Below are 10,078 nucleotides of genomic sequence, written 5' to 3' on the forward strand. Positions count from 1 at the left end.
TTTGAAGTGGCGGTAGGGGGTCGGGGGGCAGTCAGTACCCTAGAAAGGGGAGAGAAAATTAAATACTCTGCACTTGGCAGTGGCTGTTTAAATTTTAAAATTGCAAAGTGAGTGTTTGACACTATTTTGTGTCTTATCCAAGCTATGTCCTAAAATTTGCTCCCACTGCAGTTAACATCAATTTCTCTCACGACTGACCGGGCATTGGGTTTTAGTGGACAGAGTGTGTAGCGATCAGAGAATGTGGGGTAGACAAAGTCCATGAACCTAAGAGTATTGTCTGGGCAGAGTAAGACCTCCTGTTTTCTTGTTCTGTAACAGCAGAAAGTTAACTGTGTTCAATGAAGGCACAGGAGACACAGAGGAGAGCATCTTAGGTATGACTGTAAGCTCCTGAAGGACAAGATTATGAATTATTGTCTATATCTTCACCATAGGGACTGGCACATGATAAATACTCAAGGAATATTTGTAGCATGGATGGATGGAGGGAGGGCAGGATATGACACAGTAGATAATTAACATTTCTGTCATGTAATGATTTAGCATTTGGGGCGGTAGATGATGAGGAAGAAGAACTTGAAAGATTTCATTTATGTGACAGGAAAATAAATTCTGAAAGTATTAAACTAAAACATATGACAGCATATCGCATATTTGGTTTTGTCAACTATCTAGCTTTTCCGAAGAATGCTTAGATATGTTGTATAAGAGTATGGGTAGAAAGGGCAAAAAAATGCCTAGAATTACAGCTCATGGGCCTCTCTCTCTCTCTCTCTCTCTCTGGATCTTGGAAATGCAAACCACTTAGGACTGGACGAATGACTTCATGATGATGTTGTCAGGGCCCTCAGAATAAATATTGCCTTTTCCATTCCCACTGCTGGTACCACACAGTGCAGCTGGCATATTGTCAAGAGGCTGAGATCTCATTCTTATCTTCTGAGTCAGGCAGCATAAGTTGGTGGAAAATTTGCTCAAAAAGCATTTGAATCCTTCATCCCTTGTCCCTGCAAGGTGAGACAATTCTTTCTGACCAAGGAAGGATCCTATCCTATAGTTGGCTTTTTGTGTTTAGGAGTTAGCGATCTATATCTTAAGTTAAGGTATTTAAAAGTCAGGATACAGAAAGAGTTTCTATCTCCTGATAGTTCTATAACAGAGCTTAAAATGCTCATCTGGAATACTAGAGGGCAGGGAATTCAAAGGAAACAAAACCATGGGGTATTTTCAGATTGAACTTAGATCTCTAAAAATTTTGTGAAACTCTCTAATGTGGGTCTGAGGCACGCCACTAATTGAGGTGGACATGACTCTGGTAGGGTGAGCTAGAACGCTGGATTCTTTGAAGGAGATAACTTTCTGTGATATCATGACAGGGATGTGCAGGTGCAGCTGGGTGGGAACCCCTGGCACTAGGACTCCTTGTAATGGGTCCAAATCCCTGGTGACCATCCTCCTTGACCCAAGTCACTTCTGCTCATGAACCTGTGCTATGACTCACAGGCAGCCAGTGGCAGCTGAAAGGAAGTGATGTGGCAACTGTGTCCGAAGACGATGGTTAAAACGTTGGAAACAGAAAATTTATTTAAAAATATGCCGTCGTATTTTACAAAGGCTGTGCAAGATTTAAAAAGCATGTTTAGCATTCCAAGTATTTTTCCTTCTGTGTCTTTAGAGACTAGCTCTGAGAATGATTTTTTTGTTTATTTAACATTTAATCAAAAGAGACGTGGACCCCACCAGCTTTTGAAAAACAGCTTCAGTAGCACTGCCTCTATGCATTCAGTTTGAGGAGAGAAACTTCAACCATACGGAGAACTTGATGTCTTTAATATGTACTAAAAGATCAGCTGGTCTAACTTTATAGGGCTAATAAAAGGGAAGAATTTTCCTGTGCTCAGGTCTTTTATGAATTATAAATAACCATTCACTTTGGAAGATAGCACATCATAAATTTTTTTTCACAAATATGCACAAATCCATTTTAAGATCCCAGAAAAAAAGGATGTTCAGAAGTCTCAGATGTACTCAGTTTTGATTTTGTGGGGAAACATGTTCTTTTACCATATGGACGCTTTTAAAGGGGCCTTCAGCTGGGGCTCAATAATGACACCCTAGTGGCTAAATAAGGGATTTCTTTCCTTCTAACATTATTTCTCTGTTATTAAAGGTGGAAAAACCTTCCACAAATAGCACACTATTAGAGTGCTTTAGGGGGTATCCTGGGAATCAAGGTTATGTGTCTGCTCCAGAAATACTGTCTGTAATTATCACTCCCTAGTGGTTCTAAGGATGCAGTCTTGGTGCTTTCATTAATTTCTTGATTCTACAAGTCTGAAGTGGTTGCCTCCTCTTGATACTCAATATTTTACAATAGGAGTTTTTGGGTTTTTTTTTTTTTTTTTTGGGTCACAGGTCTCTCCCCCTCCCTTCCTCTCATAATAACCACTTCCTGGCCTCTTTTGTCTGCTAAAATAAAAGGTATGAAGACTAGACTTGAAAAGAAAAGAAGTCAGATATGAGATTCTTATAAACCCAAGCCTTTACCTTTTGCATTTATAGTCTGATATGAATGTTAAAAGATGGAACATTTAGATCTAACAAACAACTGAAGAGGGTCCACGGGTAAGACCGGCACATTGATTTTCCCCCAGCAATGGATTTATTTCCAAATATTCACAAAGTTGAAAGAATTCTACAGTGAAAATATACCCACCATTTAATTGTAGAGTCTACCATTAATATTTTGCTACTCTTGCTTTATCATATATTTATACATACCTCCTCCATTAATCCATGTTGCCTTTTTCATGCCTAATTTAAAAGTAAATGGCAGGCATGAACCAACTTCTACCTAAAAACTTCAGTTCAATATTTACTTTTTTTCTTTCAAAGTAAACTTAATATACCATGAAATATAAAACCTGAAGTGTATGTTTTCTGAGTCTTGACAAACGTATACCTGTGTACCCAAAGCCCTATCAAGACACAGAACATTACTGTTGCCCCAGAAATTTCCCTCCCACTTTCCCATCAATCCTCACCCCTGTTTCCCTTTCCAGAGGCAACTACTGTTTTGATTTTTTCACCACAGATTCATTCTACCTATTCCAGCATTTCATATAAAAATGGAATCAAATAGAATAAACTGTTCCATGTAAGACTTTTTTTTTACTTAGCATACTCTTTTTGAGATAGAGTCGTTGTTCTGTGTGACAGTAGTTCATTCCTTCACATTGCTGAGTAGTATTCTACTGCATGACTCTACCACAGTGTATATGGTCACTCACCAGTTCTTAGACACCTGGGATGTATGCAGCTTTTGGCTGTTGTGAATAAAGCTGTTGGGAAGATTCTTACACAAGGCTTTTTATGGACATATGTTTTCACTTCCCTTGGGAAAAACCTACTTGTATAGTTGCTAAATCACAGAGTAAATGTATGTTTAGTTTTTAAAGAAACTGCTATTCCTTTTCCAAAACAGATATATCATATTCCCACCAATGATATAGGAGAGTTCCAGTCTCTCCACATCTTTGCTTGCATTTAGCATTGTCATCTGGTGAATGGGTGGTAATATCTTGTTGCGGTTTTAATTTCCACTTTCTTGATGGCTAAGAACATGCAACACATCATCATCATGTGATTATTTGCCATTCGTACATATTTAGTGAAATATCTATTCAAGTCCTCTATCCATTCAAACAATTTCTTGGTCTTCGTTACTGAGTAGGAGTTCTCTATACATTGTGGATATCAATCTTCTGTCAAATTTTTTCACAAGTATTTTCTTCCAGTCCATGGCTTGTCTTTTCATTTTCTTAATGGCCTCTTTTGATGAGAAGTTTTTAATTTCAACAAAGTCCAATGTATCATTTTTCTTTTATGGTTGTGGCTTTCACTGACCTAAACAAAGCACATTGATCTTAATAAAAGCTGTTCCCAAAAATCTATTTAGGCCCGTGGAAATTCAAAGCTTCACTGGTTCATTGTGATATCTGTGTTTACCTAAAAAATGTCCACTTATATACATACTGTGAACAACTAAGGAAAAGCCAATGATCTGTCAATACTCACTTTCAAGGGCATCCCAGAGAATGAAGCGAAGACTAGACCTCCCTTTTCGCTATGCTTGATAATAACAAACCTTTCATTTTGATGGCTAGAAAGAGTCACCACCAATGAAACCACCTGGTCACAGCCTTGTTGTGGAATCAAGTCAGCCCTTCTGCTTACGAGAACCACAAATGGCTTTTTACAAATAATAATATAAGTAAATGGCTTTTTATTATAAATTAATCATATGTTATTTAAAAAGTCCATTTTAAATTGTTTGAATGTATAGCATGAATGAATGAAATCTTACCCAGAAAGGCCTAAAAAAAAAGTCCAGGAGTTCCTGTCATGGCTCAGCAGTTAACCAACCCAACTGGTATCCATGAGAACATGGGTTTGATCCCTGGCCTCTCTCAGTGGGTTAAGGATCCAGCATTACTGCGAGCTGTGGTGTAGGTCACAGACATGGCTCAGATCCCATATAGCTGTGGCTGTGTGGTGTAGGCCAGCAGCTGCTGCTCTGATTCAGCTTCTAGCCTGGGAAGCTCCATATGCCTCAGGTGCAGTCCTGAAAAGACAAAAAAAAAAAAAAAAAAAAAAAAATTCACAGAGAGAGCCATGTGTCAGCAATGGCATGCGGTAAAATTAAGAGCAGGTTGAAGATGCCTAGTAGGCAACAAGAAAAATGAGAAAAGCAGGATTAGAGAAATAGACCAGCCGAAGGGATACTTCCCACCTGTTCTTAGGCTGCACACTAAAACTTTGCCCAAGATTTTACCCCAGACTCTTTGCCAACTCCTCTGCTTGTCAGAGAAGCCATTTGGTTTCTCCCTTTATTTCTCATTTCGACCAAAGTGACACTCAGTACAGACATAACATTTTGAAAACTGAAGTCACATTTTTTTCACCCTACCTTCATTGTTGTTCTGGCCTACTTTCTCTAAGACATTTTCTTGAGGGTGCTGGCTGAATGTGGTCTTTCAAACACCATGTTGACTCCCTTGAGTGTCTCTCCCTCTCTGATTTCACCTTCTTCTCATGATCATTAATGTTCTGCAACTGTTTATTTAGTTGTAGGTTATCCCCCGCCTTTTGCTCCTACTTTTTATTATTTAAAAATTGTGTTCCCTTTATTGGAGACTGTCATTCAGAAAGGAAAGGGATGAAACTTAAATGGATGACCTTTATCGTTTAATTGTAGGCTGAAATTAGCAGTCAGATTTTTGTTTTTCATTGATCTAGTAGGCCTGTATAACCTACCATTTTGGCTTCTGACTATATGATTCTCATTGGAATTTATCTTGAAATATAAACTGTGGAGAGAGAACACCAATTTCCAAAGCTCTGGGCAGTTCTAACCCTGGAGAATACTCACCGATGACTATGTGGGTATACCTGCCAAGCAAGGCTAGGATCTAAGATAACAATGACTTTCCTAGCCCACCTGTCCTCCTCCAGTTGCTTGATTGTGGAGAGTAGATGTGGGTGGTTATTTTTTCTGGCCTTCTGGATCTGTTCCTGAAGAGAACAGATAAGGTCAGGATAAGAGAAAGCTAGGTTCTGAGTTTGAAAAATCAAGTAGGACTTCAGAGCCTCTGAAGTAAAGCTAGGCCCTAAGTGATTAATACATAAACATGACTGAAATAATCAGAAAGGAGAAATGAATAGAATTAAAGTCACAGACCCACATGATACCTGGCTATGCAAGTGGGTTAAATCACTTCCTAAGGTGTTGCCGACAGCACAAATATCTGCATTTAACATCCCATATACAATAACAAAAACAAAATGAACCCCAAATACTCAGTTTCCTTCCCTTTAGAATAGTGATTCCTGCTAGTATAGTGTCTCCATTAAGACACAGAGGATCTTGGCAAAATGAGCTAGTAGGTCCCACTGGCCTGTGTGGGTTAAGTTGGGGGAGTTGGATGGGGAGGGTTGTGAAGCCATACTTTCTGTAAGGTGGTCCTGTTGCCAGGCTTCTTCACAATCATTTTCTCCTTATACATGTTCGTCTTTATACCAATGAAGTGGAAGGCGAAACTGTCCAAAACTCAGTCTTGGAATCTTATTTTTTCTCATTTTGTTCTACTTCAAAATGTATATAAAGTAAAGTGCAGAATCCCAAAGCACTGTTTCAGTCTGAAACTGAGCTCAAGCTCCTCAGCTTGAATGTAGGGTCTTTCATGAGCAGAAGAGTCTGGCTTGGAAAGGGGAAATGAGTAATAGAGGATAGGACCCATGAGAAACATACATTAATGTATCTTCCTTCCTCCTCTTGCTTCCTTCTTTCCTCCCTTCCTTCCTCCCTCCTTGCCTCTCTTCCTTCCTTCCTTTCTTCCACTAGTATTCTTGCATAGCTGCTCCATCTTTCAAAGGAACAGGTCTGAGAGCAAAGAGGGAGACATGACATGAAATGGAAAAAGACTAAAAAATTTTCCTTGTGACTGAATAAAAACTGACAGTAAAAATGCTAAAGTTTGGTGATTATATCGATAATTGAATGGGAAATCAGTCCTGTATAGAAACTTAATTTACTTTTCAGACAAGATAATTCTGTTTGCTTTTGATATATTACTAGAGTTCTGCAGGAACATCTGGCTGTCTGGCAGTTATGTTTTCTAAGTGGAGAGTTCAGCCACTGCTACCATCAAGTATGTTCTAACTTCCCTTAGTACCATAAGATTTATCTGAACCTCAGAATATCTATGATCATGCAAGATCCAAAATTCCCTTCTAGCTGATGTTTGTCTTTCATTTGCTTTCTAATTAGCATTCTGCTTTCAGCTCAAGAATACACTGCCAAAAGCATAACGTCTCCCTCAGCGGTGACCCCTGTTGTCATCCTTCTAAAGTGAATTCATAGGACTGTTGTGATTTTTGACTTCGAATTGTGGTACTAGGTCTGTGAGTGTTTAGTTGACATTACGTGCGCGCCTCTCTCGTTTCCTGTTTTTAAGGGCTGCACTTAATTTATTTGAAAGGGTGGAATATTTTAAATTACAATTCAGCAGTTTTACTAAGGAAGGCTGTAAAACACAATGAGCAAGGAGTTTTACTTCCTCCTTACAATTGCTACTCCCTGTTTTGAAATCTTGATATCCTCCAATCAGTGGGAATGACTTTAACTTGGGCTGTAACATTTTTGAAGAGCAACCATGCCAGGGCTGGAGCTGTCAAGGGGCATGGGACTTCTGCACACTATAATTCCATTTTTCCAGACACCTTATTAGTACCCAGAATGTGTCTGCCTGTGCTTGATAGTGCTCTATCACATTGAGTTCCCCTCCCCCAAGCACAGCTTTTGGATTGGTTATGGAATACAGTTGCTCAGCCAATCAAGTGAAACCTTTCTCCTGCAACCCTAGCAACTCCTGACAATGGTTATTGACAAGTTGCTAGCAAACCTGACAAATACCAGCCATTGACAATGATCCCCATGGAGGGCAAACAGGGCTGTTCTCACCCACAGAGCACTTTATGTGGTCCCAAGAGTTAGTGGTTTGTACTAGACCTGCAAAGACAGAACCTACATGTGGAGGCAGAGGCTTGCACCGAGTGCCCTACCCCTATTTGCTGTCACTCCCGCCAAGCTGATGTCAGTTGGTCAAAGCCAGTGTTGGAGCAGGGGATCTATGAGGCAGGGGAGGGTCCTGTTGTCTCCCATACCAACATAACCTACACACCAACCAACCCCCATACCTACCAGAGTCTTTTCAGTGCTTGGAGAAAGAGCCCACATAAAACTGTAGCTCCAGAGTCATGCTTCTGTGAGGCTAATTTGTCCTTTAGGGCAGGGCAAGAGGAGAATTTTCTGAGGGTGGCAAAATACCTGGCTGTGTCCCCAGTGGCACCTTTCCAAGCCTTCCAGCTATGCATCTTTACCTCCCAGCTTGACTCTGAACCCTGCTGAGGTGCAGTTGTCTGCTTCACCTGCGGGCACATTGGGACACTCCTCTCAGGACGCAGTTGGACCTGAATAAGCTCTCACCTCTTTCTGGGAGGCTTTGAAACTGAGGGATCTGAAGGCAGATCTGGCAGAGGCTGGGGTGGGGTGGGGGTGGGGTACAGAGGATAAAAAGAGGAACTGCCAAGAACATGCACAGACAATTCATAGGCAAATGCATGTTCCCACAAAGACATAATAGCTGTGTGTATATGATACCCTCCTGAAGTCCCCTTACATGATCATTCCAGTTAGTCTAGCCACCTTGGAGGCATATTGCAAACCCTGGTTGAGTAATCCATTGTGTGGTGATTAGCTGTTAATGAAGCTGAAAATACCTAAATCATCCAACAAGGAGTCTGAATTAATTTTTTATGGTTACATTGCTAGAAAATTTGGTGTCATGACAAAGACAGACCTGGGCATATATAGAGATATTTGCACACACAGATAAACTTAGGCAAGAGGAACAAAGGTGGAACAATGTGGGGGAAAGGAAAAAAAAAAGAAAAAAGAAACTTCAAGGAGAGCAATGAGGTGAAGAGCGTGAAAGCCGAGGTAACATTGTGAAATTAGTGAAGTTCATTCAACACCCTCCACCTGCACCCTAGCAATCCTCTCCCTATTAGCACCACCCTGTAGGGCCTGTCCTCAATTTAATTTTCTATGGGAATTGGCAGAGGGGTTGACACTGAGTCCATTTAACTAATCCCTTGGGATTGTACACTGATAATGACCAAGTCTTTGCCCTTCAGGGGATATTGACGTTTTTCTTTTTTTTCTTTTTTAGGGCTACACCCACCGCATATGGAGGTTCCCAGGCTAGGGGTTGAATTGGAGCTGTAGCTGCCGGCCTAGCTACAGACACAGCAATGCGAGATCCGAGCCACATCTGTGACCTACACCATAGCTCATGGCAACGCCAGATCCTTAACCCACTGAGGGAGGCCAGGGATCGAACTGGCAACCTCATAGTTCTTAGTTGGATTTGTTTCCGATGTACCACAACAGGAACTCCAGATATTGATGTTTTTTAAAGGGGGCTTATGAAAATCCAAAAGAACTAAATCTCTAATGGTTGAATTGAAAATTGAGAGGGATATCTTCAGTCTGGAGACTTGACCTTGTTCAAATGCACTTTTAAGGTAGAAGCTTCCTCTGGATATTCCTAACGCCAGAATTTCAGGCAAGGAAAAGTAGTGAGAATGGGGTGGGGAAGTGTAATGGGGAGCATTCTGTCCAATGGATGCTCTCTGGGAGGATGATGCCTTGGATAGTTCAGAAGAGGCAGCAGACCAGGCAACCACATAGAAACAAAGCAGGAGTTAGTGTTAGAGAATCACCCATATCTGTCCTTCAGGGAACTTAGAAACTTTCTAGTGACATGAGATATGGAAAATTACAACACAGGATATTCTGTGTGTTAAAAATCAAGTCTTATATAGCCAGATACACACACATAGGTTCTAAGTTCAAAGTCCAAAAGAAATAAAGCCATTCTGAGAAGATACAAAAGTGTGAGGATATTTGCCTCTTCAGGAAACAAGTAAATGATTTTCTTCCTTTTCCAGATTTTTCAAAATTTTCAGTTACTACTGAGCAAGTTTTCTATGAAAAACTTAATTATTAGGCCTAACAACTATTCAGACTACAGCCATTAAGACTATAGACCAACAGGGAGTTCCCGTCGTGGCGCAGTGGTTAACGAATCCGACTAGGAACCATGAGGTTGAGGGTTCGGTCCCTGCGCTTGCTCGGTGGGTTGACCATCCGGCGTTGCCGTGAGCTGTGGTGTAGGTTGCAGACGCGGCTCGGATCCTGCGTTGCTGTGGCTCTGGTGTAGGCCGGTGGCTGCAGCTCCGATTGGACCCCTAGCCTGGGAACCTCCATATGCCGCGGGAGCGGCCCAAAGAAATAGCAAAAAGACAAAAAAAAAAAAAAAAAAAAGACTATAGAACAACAACAACAAAAAGGCAACATCTAATGTTTATTTCTTGCTCTGGCAGTTAAGAAATTTTTATCTACCTATGAAATAGTGAAAGAAAAAATGAAATTGACCATGTTTATACTATG

The sequence above is a fragment of the Sus scrofa genome, chromosome 16 (genome assembly GCF_000003025.6).
Source record: "Sus scrofa isolate TJ Tabasco breed Duroc chromosome 16, Sscrofa11.1, whole genome shotgun sequence".
In the NCBI taxonomy this organism is placed as follows: domain Eukaryota; kingdom Metazoa; phylum Chordata; class Mammalia; order Artiodactyla; family Suidae; genus Sus; species Sus scrofa.